This window comes from Schistocerca serialis, chromosome 2 (genome assembly GCF_023864345.2).
Source record: "Schistocerca serialis cubense isolate TAMUIC-IGC-003099 chromosome 2, iqSchSeri2.2, whole genome shotgun sequence".
In the NCBI taxonomy this organism is placed as follows: Eukaryota; Metazoa; Arthropoda; class Insecta; order Orthoptera; family Acrididae; genus Schistocerca; species Schistocerca serialis.
Window position 1 is genome coordinate 507,859,862 of NC_064639.1, and position 11,497 is coordinate 507,871,358.

At 44.8% G+C, this 11,497-nt stretch overlaps 1 non-coding gene across 1 annotated transcript; it reads right to left on the reverse strand.

The window, feature by feature from the left end:
• Positions 1-10,704: 10,704 nt before the first annotated feature.
• Trnaa-cgc (transfer RNA alanine (anticodon CGC)) lies at positions 10,705-10,777 on the reverse strand. The gene has a single exon. It is a non-coding gene; the product is annotated as a tRNA-Ala (tRNA).
• Positions 10,778-11,497: the final 720 nt, after the last annotated feature.

The following is an 11,497-nucleotide window of genomic DNA, read 5'->3' on the forward strand; positions in this document are numbered from 1 at the left end:
GATGAACAGCATTTTAATCAGTTATTTCGCACCAGATATTAACTGAACAAGCAAAAATGCTGATATTCAGTTTCACGTGGTCAACACAGATTTACCAAGGTCAAGTAACGCATGTTGCACTTGGTCAATACAGGGACTGTTGATGCTGGTAATGAATCACAGTGGAGTTGTCGGGCGATGATGTCCCGTACGTGCTGGACTAGAGACATGTGGTGATCGAGCAGGCCAAGGCGACGTGTCGGGACCCTGTAGAGCATGTTGGGTTACAACAGCGGTATCTTGTTGGAAAACCCTCAGCATTCTCTGCAATGCTGTTCATGAATGGCAGCACAACAAGTCGAATCACCAGACTGCCGTACAAATCTGCAGTCAGGGTGTGTGCTACGACCACGAGAGTGCTCCTGCTGTCATGCGAAATCGCACCCCAGGTGTAGGTCCAGTGTCTCGCAGACAGATTCTTTGCAGGCCCTCAATTGGCCTCCTCCTAACCAACACACGGCCACCACTGCCACCGAAGCAGAGCCAGCTTTCATCAGAAAACGCAACAGACCTCCACCCTGCCCTCCAATAAACTCTCGATCGGCACGACAAAAATCGGAAATGATGATGGTTTGGGGTCAGTGTAGTGCACGCTACAAGGCATCTGGCTCAGAGCTGTCCTTGAAGTAAGTGATTTGTAGCAGTTCGTTGTGTCACAATGGTGCCAACTGCTGCTCAGATTGTTGCTGCACATGTAGTACGATGCGCCCGAGCCATACGCCGAAAACGATGGTCTTCCCTCTCGGCAGTGCCACGTGGTCGTCCGGAGCCCGGTCTTCTTACGACTGTACATTCTCGTGACCATCGTGCTGGAAATAGTGTAAATTGGCTACAGTCCTACAAAGTGTCTCTGCAGTACTGCAGGAGAAACATCCAGCTTCTCGTAGCCCTATTACACGATCTTGTTCAAACTCAGTGAGGTCTCTGTCGCCTTAAAGGCATTCTTGACTAACATCAGCACACCGCGTCCAGTCTCAAAGGTAACAACGCTCACGAAAGTTACTGCGCGTATTTAAAGCAGACCTGATTTTCATCTTCATAGTGGCGCTACTAGCGCCGCTCTAAGGATACAAGCGCGAAATTTGAACAGAGATCATCTTTCACATGCAGAAACACGCCGACTGCTGTCATTTGTATCGCACAACTCCTTCTTCATGTTGCGATTTTCTTTCCGTCAACGTATTTAGATAAAATCTAGACTTTCTCTTTATTTTAAAAATTAATCTAGAAACAATCTAGCTCACTTTTTATTTACATTTGATGGCCGGTTTCGGTAAAACTTCTTGACATTAAAAAAATGTCTATGGTGAGGTGCAAGTGTTGGCAACAATGTTGCAACCTGACCATGGACGTTTTGACCTGAACATAGCTTAACGTAACCGCTCAAAGTATGAACAAAAGCTACATGCAATGTTTCAAGGTTAGGTTTTGATAACCATTCGCTGTAGGTTCATAGATATCTATACATATTATAAATTACAGTTCCCCAATGCGTTTTTCTGTCTGTACGCGGAGGCTAATCTCAGGATCTTCTGTAGCGATTTTGGTAAGTTTTCTATAATAGGCCCACTGACTCAGGAATTGTAATGAAATCATCCGGCTGTAGATACTTAACGCTACCCTTTCGAAGCTGGAACGGGTCGCTCGTTATGTGCAAAGTTAAGTCTCTGGTCACAAGCCCATTAACAAAACATGAGGAGCTAAGAAAAACATCGTCATGAAGTTCCTGATAGAAATAACTTATGGCTGAAATTTGCTACGTCAAAGTACTCTGAGAACAGTCATCGTGATATTCCAGAACCACGAGTAAACATTTCGAGGAGTAAAATGAGGGTTTGCAGCAACAGCAGCTAAACACTGAAGTCTTGTTACTTTCCTCCGTTACTCTTTCATTGGTAGTAGACGCACCAGTGTGGTTAAATGCTGCAGATATTCGCCGTATACGTTCTACACAATTTATGATTTTCCTTTCGGATTCCCCATACCTGAAATTCATTTCGAATGCATTTTTCTTTTCAGCCTCAGGCCTCACAATTGGTGTTTTAACTCGTTTCGACTTCTTAGCAACTCATAACAGGTGAGCTACTATATCTTCTTCTTCTGCCTTTCATAGATTAGGTCTATCCACCTGTTCTGACCTCAGTTCCGCCTTTTAACTGACGCTCCTGTGTCCCTCTTTCCTTTAGGTTTGTATTGGAAGGCCACCTTTGAAATCTTTGTTCCTTTCATTCGTCTTGGTTATTCCTTCTAGTTTTGTTTGTGTTCTTCTATTTTGTCGTTTGCTGCAAAAACATTCAGTTCTTGTGTAATATTTACATGAGGATTCCTGCCGAACTTAGTGCAATCTCTGACTGCTCGTAAGAATTTCATTTCAGGCACCCACAGATGGCTAGAATCCTTTCTCTTCATAACACAGAATTCACTGTCATACAGTAGAACAGGCAAAACCATCATATTACAGATATTCATTTTTGCGTCTCTTCGCGTACCTACTTCTTAAAATTCTACGTATAGTGCCACATTTAATCTAATATCTCCGTACTTTAATATCGACATCCTTATCTTCGTCAAAAGTTTTATAGCTCCCTAGGTAATTGAAGGGCTGAACATGTTCCGAAATCTGATCGTCAGTTACAATTCTGTTTCGCATTGGGTATTTTCTATGGAATGCCACTGTCTTACTTTTGCTTACCGCTATCTTAAAATTATAAGCCTTTCCCACTATGTTTAAAAGATTGATTGATTTTTTTTCGTCTTCAGAATTTACTATTAATGTAATGTCATCGGCATACAATACTATGTCAATATATTTATTACTGTTTATATGGATTGCTTAAAAAAACAGTTTATATGGATTGCTTACGGAATGGACAGTGTCTTGAAAGGAGGATATAAGACGAAAACCAACAAAAGCAAAACGAGGATAATGGATTGTAGTCGAATTAAGTCGGGTGATGCTGAGGGAATTAGATTAGGAAATGAGACACTTAAAGTAGTAAAGGAGTTTTGCTATTTTGGGAGCAAAATAACTGATGACGGTCGAAGTAGAGAGGATATAAAATGTAGACTGGTAATGGCAAGGAAAGCGTTTCGGGAGAAGAGAAATTTGTCAACATCGAGTATAGATTTAAGTGTCAGGGAGTCTTTTCTGAAAGTATTTGTATGGAGTGTAGGAATGTATGGAAGTGAAACGTGGACGATAAATAGTTTGGACAGGAAGAGAATAGAAGCTTTCGAAATGTGGTGCTACAGAAGAATGCCGAAGATTAAATGGGTAAATCACATAACTAATGAGAAGGTATTGAATAGAATTGGGGAGAAGAGGAGTTTGTGGCACAACTTGACAAAAAGAAGGGGCCGGTTAGTAGGACATGTTCTGAGGCATCAAGGGATGACCAATTTAGTATTGGCGGACAGCGTGGAGGGTAAAAATCGTAGAGGGAGACCAAGAGATGAATACACTAAGCAGATTCAGAAATATATAGGTTGCAGTAGGTACTGGGAGATGAAGAAGTTTGCACAGGATAGAGTAGCATGGAGAGCTGCATCAAAGCAGTCTCAGGACTGAAGACCACCACAACAACAACATGGATTGCCTGTGGCGCTCTCTCTCTCCGTTTACGGACTGCATTGCCTTTATAAATATTAAGAAGAGTAGGCAGGCACTGTTGGGGAAATGCCGAAGGCTGGTGGGGAAGCGAGGTTCAAATAGAAGCCTTCGTTCATATTTTTTATAATGAAGTGAACCGCCTCCACATCCACACTTAAATAGTGACCATTCAAAAAGATCTGCTGTCACCTCTGCTTTGATAAGTATCTGAAAGAAATCCGCTGAAAACGCAACAAAAGCATCAATTTATTTTCGCCTGCTTTTCAACCATTTGTAAACTTTCGGAGAAGCGTCCTGAGAGGTGATTTTAAGTAAAACCTACATTTGTCTTATTGCCACGTTAAAATTTGCTTCTTTTTCCAAAACACAGAGGAGTTTACGCAAAGTGACCTCACTAACATATTGTGCAGATTCAATTGCGAGATAATTCTGAAACAGTGGTCTATTAAGCTTATTAACAAACAAACCTGTTGGAAGAACATCCGCAACTGAGCATTATAACAGAGGTTGAAAATACCGCTTCAGTTGTAAATTATTTTATTTTCAGACGAGCTGTTTCGGACTGTTATAAGCCCATCCTCAGGTGTCGTGGCTGTGCTGCGGTCCCCGCGCGCCACGTGTACCAGGCGCGGTGTGCTGCCTATGAGCTCATGCTGCACCTGGTGCACGTGGCGCTCGGGGACCGCAGCACAGCTACGACACCTGAGGATGGGCTTATGACAGTCCGAAACCGGTCGTCTGAAAATAAAGTAATTTACAACTGAAGCGGTATTTTCAACCTCTGCTAAGCTTATTAAGTCAGGAACTGATGAAAACTAAGGTCAATAGCTTGTGAAAAAGAATACCCTCGATACAAAAATAAACGTGTAATGTGATCACTTACGTTTTTCCAAAACCCACATTATTTCGCCTTTCACCATCTGTCGACGGCCCATAAAAATTACATTATTCAATCGAAAAAATAAGTAATTAGTGGAATAACACGGTAGATTATAAGGTTTTGCATAATAACCATATTGCAAAGCACTCACCTCTTTGTGTGCTATCATTTGCCACAATCTCATTTCGATATTTCATTCTAACTTTATCACTGGCGCGCGCGACTGCAAATGAGCATGCAATATCAGACCAATTTCCTCGAGATTGGTGACAGATAGAGACCTCCATCCAAGTCTAAAGAAAAATTCAGTATCTTACCTAAATTTCCTGCACAGCAGCATATTATGTAATATGCGCCAAACCAAAGTCATGCCACCCCTATGTTTCACTGAAAACTTTTTCGAATTTTGCGCAGTATCTTACATGCAAATAACACACGAACAATGACCATTAATGAGATGATGGGCACGTCATCGTGAAGCTGACATATAAAGCTACAAGTAACGCAAAAATGATTTTTTTTACCGATTAGTTTCTGTAAAATCATTTGAGAAAGACCGCAGGGCGTGAGCCTCGATTCTGTCACCGCAGCGCGTCGCTGATCCGCCGGAAGCGGGCAAACATCCGCCGCCCCTTCTGAACAACAAACGAATGAACGCGTCCAGCGCTTCAGACGGAAATTAAGTCACTGCGCATCGACCACCGTATCCTGTGCGGACTCTACTCAATGTGGAAGGCATGAATGCTCCAATGCCTTTGTGCCCCCTGTAATCAGTCTAGTCTTGTTTTGGTGCCACTACGGGAGGATTAGGTAATGGTCTGCGGTATATTCCCAGATTATTCACTTAGTACTGGTTCTTGAAACTTTGTAAGTGGGCTTTTGCGGAATGATTGGCGTCAAACAGTTCAGATTGTTCAGCATCTCTGTAACGCTCTCTCAGGATTCCCTCCGTTGTAATTGTTCAGAATCCCAGATTTTTCACTTCATACTGGTTCTTGAAACTTCTTTGTAGGTGGGCTTTTGGGGAATGATTGGCGTCAATCAGTTCAGTTTTTTCAGCGTCTCTGTGACACTCTCTCCGGATCCTTTGTAGACTGTAGACTGATTGTATGAGGGGCATTTCATATTGACTTACACTCTATTTTTTTCCATCATTCATGGTGCCCCATTTGACTGCCCTCTACAGTGGTCTAACTGTGCGAGCTAACATCCCATAGACGTTCGGGCTCACAGGCGGTTCCTCTTCGTCAAAATGTCTTGGCTCAAACTCGTCTAGGGGTTGATCCGCACGTGTCGCATTATACGCCCTAAATTCGACGCTTGTGACCCTTTGGTTAAATTGTCTGCCTGACGGCAAATTTACGAAATACAAAGTTAACATATAATAACAGTAATAATAATATCGCGAACTATATTAACAACCCATAAATGATGTAGGCCACACAGTTGCGATTTGGTTAGAATAATGTTTATTCGGAAAGCAAACTAATAACGAAAGTGGTCGTATTTAGAGTTGCTGTTACACTTGACCGCATATCCATTTGACACATTGGATCATTCACAGTCCCATCGCGAAATACAAGTTGCCTACGCCTAAAGTTAGAGTTCACACCAGGCGCGAGGCTGCTCATCGCTCAGAGACTAAGTCCCGCGATGCCACACAACGCGAAGTTTTCTGAGTCGTTTCACTTCCTAGCTGCCTAAAGACCGACTGTTCACTTTCGCGTCTCAATCCGAACTCTACCCTTTGGCGTCTACAGCCGAACTGTCCGTTTTCGCGTCTGTTCCAGCACTCCCTCTGCCCATCGCCGGCCGCGTTTCCCGCGCGCCGAATATCCTCGCTCAGCTGACTAGGGCAGTTCCTTTCCTGAAGCCGTCCATCTGATTGGATACAGCTTATTCTACATTATTTTACATTTTAATATATTTAAATAATCAAAGCTTGACCACTTTCACGTTCTAAATAAAGTAACAATAACATCCATTACATAATAAACGTTAAATTCTTTTACATAAAACCAATACAATTTCCTTCTTAACTGTGAATGTCACGGCCAGTAGCCTTGCACCAATATGCTTTCTGATAAATAAAAACAGGACAAAATTAACTATCATGCACTACACTTTACAACAATTATTCTTTTACCTCATGACTCGATAAGGTGTCATGCTGTCATCGTTCAATGTGTTTAGTGTGGAGGAAATGATGATCTGATGCTTAACTGAAAATACTAATAATTTAAATTTACTATATCTTTTAAACAAATAAAGTTACAGAGTTGATATTTACAACATTTGTCATTTTAATGATGCACTTCTCTGTGAAATGTCGATCGTTAAGATCAGAGTTTAGCATTCAAATCTTTGTTACAAAACTTGTTAATTTCACTTTAACAATGAATCCTAAACGATTATAGATATGATCAGTATTCAAGTTTTATTGGGATCACCGTGAAATTTTATGGAGGATGGCAGATTAAAATAACTGTGGCTTCATTCCCTTCACTACTACAGAATTAAATAGTTTTCATAAATGTTTCCCTTTATGGCCGGTCTTAGGCCCACCATATTTAACACCGTTACGTATCCTTGGCCACAAATGGCTTCTACTGGGCTTCCCTATTACCTAGGTTCTCATCTGTCTCACTCGCACACTACAGCGCTTAGGGCTTAATAGACAATAGACGCCTGTGAGTTTCCCCATCTCGTGGTGAATCTGCGCCCTTTGTGGCATCCGGCCCTGGACCTCACGGTTCGTTTCACAATTCCTGTAGGCTGACTCTTTCGGACATATATTTAAGTGATAGCGCAATGCTCGTTAACTCACAATTGTACAAATGGTTCAAATGGCTCTGAGCGCTATGGGACTTGACATCTGTGGTCATCAGTCCCCTAGAACTTAGAACTACTTAAACCTAACTAACCTAAGGACATCACACACATCCATGCCCGAGGCAGGATTCGAACCTGCGACCGCAGCAGTCGCGCGGTTCCGGACTGAGAGCCTAGAACCGCTCGGCCACCGTGGCCGGCTCACAATTGTAGGTGGCACGACAATCATTAAAAGTGTAATCCCTGCACAGTACAGCCCATTTTTCCAATTACTGTCATCACGTGAGCAGACAGCATGGAGTGTGGCCATCAAGGACAGCGCTGAACAATGTGGCTTCTTTGGAAGGAGAGAGTAAACACTATAGATATTCACATTTGAATGCTGGCAATGTGTGGAGAGTGTACACGGTCACGAAAGACTGCTCTTGCAACACGACAACGTTCTTTTCCATACAAGTCGGAAGACTGCGGCTGCCATCTAGAAAACGGGGTTCCAGGAACTGCCCCACTCGCCGTTTTCTCCCGACATAACCTCTGCAAGCCTTCCTCGAACCATTTTTCTGGAGTCTGTCCCAGCCACTGCTGGATAGCTGCTTCCAGTTCCTGGAAATCTGAAATACACTCCTGGAAATGGAAAACAGAACACATTGACACCGGTGTGTCAGACCCACCATACTTGCTCCGGACACTGCGAGAGGGCTGTACAAGCAATGATCACACGCACGGCACAGCGGACACACCAGGAACCGCGGTGTTGGCCGTCGAATGGCGCTAGCTGCGCAGCATTTGTGCACCGCCGCCGTCAGTGTCAGCCAGTTTGCCGTGGCATACGGAGCTCCATCGCAGTCTTTAACACTGGTAGCATGCCGCGACAGCGTGGACGTGAACCGTATGTGCAGTTGACGGACTTTGAGCGAGGGCGTATAGTGGGCAAGCGGGAGGCCGGGTGGACGTACCGCCGAATTGCTCAACACGTGGGGCGTGAGGTCTCCACAGTACATCGATGTTGTCGCCAGTGGTCGGCGGAAGGTGCACGTGCCCGTCGACCTGGGACCGGACCGCAGCGACGCACGGATGCACGCCAAGACCGTAGGATCCTACGCAGTGCCGTAGGGGACCGCACCGCCACTTCCCAGCAAATTAGGGACACTGTTGCTCCTGGGGTATCGGCGAGGACCATTCGCAACAGTCTCCATGAAGCTGGGCTACGGTCCCGCACACCGTTAGGCCGTCTTCCGCTCACGCCCCAACATCGTGCAGCCCGCCTCCAGTGGTGTCGCGACAGGCGTGAATGGAGGGACGAATGTAGACGTGTCGTCTTCAGCGATGAGAGTCGCTTCTGCCTTGGTGCCAATGATGGTCGTATGCGTGTTTGGCGCCGTGCAGGTGAGCGCCACAATCAGGACTGCATACGACCGAGGCACACAGGGCCAACACCCGGCATCATGGTGTAGGGAGCGACCTCCTACACTGGCCGTACACCACTGGTGATCGTCGAGGGGACACTGAATAGTGCACGATACATCCAAACCGTCATCGAACTCATCGTTCTACCATTCCTAGACCGACAAGGGAACTTGCTGTTCCAACAGGACAATGCACGTCCGCAAGTATCCCGTGCCACCCAACGTGCTCTAGAAGGTGTAAGTCAACTACCCTGGCCAGCAAGATCTCCGGATCTGTCCCCCATTGAGCATGTTTGGGACTGGATGAAGCGTCGTCTCACGCGGTCTGCACGTCCAGCACGAACGCTGGTCCAACTGAGGCGCCAGGTGGAAATGGCATGGCAAGCCGTTCCACAGGACTACATCCAGCATCTCTACGATCGTCTCCATGGGAGAATAGCAGCCTGCATTGCTGCGAAAGGTGGATATACACTGTACTAGTGCCGACATTGTGCATGCTCTGTTGGCTGTGTCTATGTGCCTGTGGGTCTGTCAGTGTGATCGTGTGATGTATCTGACCCAAGGAATGTGTCAATAAAGTTTCCCCTTCCTGGGACAATGAATTCACGGTGTTCTTATTTCAATTTCCAGTAGTGTATATACCGGCCGCGGTGGCCAAACGGTTCTAGGCGCATCAAATGGCTCAAATGGCTCTGAGCACTATGGGACTTAACATCTATGGTCGTCAGTCCCCTAGAACGTAGAACTACTTAAAACTAACTAACCTAAGGATAGCACACAACACCCAGTCGTCACGAGGCAGAGAAAATAGGCGCATCAGTCTGAAACGACGCGGCTGCTGCGGCCGCAGATTCGAATCCTGCCTCGGGCATGGATGTGTGTGATGTCCTTAGGTCAGTTAGGTTTAAGTAGTTCTAAGTCTAGGGAACTGATGACCTCAGATGCTAAGTCCCATAGTGCTTAGAGCCATTTGAACCATTTTGAAATATGTCCGCACGGAGGCTTCTTCGTAGCGCTTATTGAGCAGTAAGCAGAGAGTGCCAAGTCAGGAGAAAACGTTGAGTGTGGCAGTACCTGCCACTCCATTTCAGGAATGTCAACCGTGGTTTTCGGCGTGGTATGAGGATAAGGGTTGTCGTGTTGCAAGGGCCCTTTCGTGACGGTGCATTCTCTCTGCACACCGTCACCAATCGTCTGTGAATATCCACAGTGTTTACACCCTCCTTCCACAGACGCTACGTCGTCTAGCGCCGACCTTGTTGATCACATTCCATGTTGTCTGCCGCACGGGGTAGCCGCGCGGTCATGGGCGCCTTGCCACGGTCCGTGCGGCTTCCCCCATCGGGGGTTCGAGTCCTCCCTCGGGCAGGGGTGTGTGTGTTATCCATAGCGTAAGTTAGTTTAAGCTAGATTAAGTAGTGTGCTGGCTTAGTGAGTGATGACCTCAGCAGTTTGGTCCCATAAGACCTTACCACAAATTTCCAGTCTTTTTCCATGTTGTTTGTTTACACAATGACAGCAGTTGCGTACATGGAATGTACTGTGGAGGCATTACACATGTAGTGATTCTCCTCCCACCCATGGCTAGACCAAAGTACTACGTACTTGCAACTGAGGTGATGGGTCAAATGGTGCACCGTGAATGATGGATAAAAATAAAGGGCAAGTCAATATGGAACGCTCTTCACATTTTCCCAGTGTCCTGGTACTGAACTGAAGCCTGTCATTTTGTTAGCCTACGTCTGATTCCATTTCATATCCATGGAGGAGGAGGAAATTAGTGTTTAACGTCCCGTCGACAACGAGGTCATTAGAGACGGAGCGCAAGCTCGGGTGAGGGAAGGATGGGGAAGGAAATCGGCCGTGCCCTTTCAAAGGAACCATCCCGGCATTTGCCTGAAGCGATTTAGGGAAATCACGGAAAACCTAAATCAGGATGGCAGGAGACGGGATTGAACCGTCGTCCTCCCGAATGCGAGTCCAGTGTGCTAACCACTGCGCCACCTCGCTCGGTTCATATCCATACAAAACGTTATTCGTGTGATTTGGCCGACTCGAAATGTGACTAATTGATAATGTAGTAGAACTGACTTCTACTACAATTACGATTCGTTAGTTTTGGTACAGTACATAAATGACGTAGTACTGGTACGGTTACCAGTAGTATTCGTAGCATTGGTAGAGAAAGAAACATATATGAATGTATGAGAGAGAAACTGGGAGCCGACGAGTTCTCTTGGTTGTTTCTTTCTTTGTTTGTTTGTGTTGCACATAATTTGAACCACATTTCGTTCAGTCTTACTCCAGTGTGTATTTTATATCCTTCCAAAAATATAAATTGCGTTTTATAAATAAGAAAAATTATTTGATCGCTTAAATTCTGCGCTTTTATGTAACCAAAGTAATAACTTTTGATCTAAGTACAGTCTACACACACAAACAAAAAAACTATACAAATATTGCTGTTATTTTGTATTCCATGGAACATGCATCATGATCAGAGGAAAGAGTCCCCTTTATTGATAAATGCGAAAGTTGTTTACGAATAACAGAAACACGTTTTACATAATCTCAACGAAGTATTGAAGCGATGTTTAACATGTTTTTCTTTTGAAATTCTTTTTATTTTACTTTTTTTTAGGAAGTAGCGTTTTCTAGCACCATGCGATAAATCTAGATGTCTTTTTTATTTTTGCTAAGACCCCCCCCCCCCCCGTTTCACGTGAATTA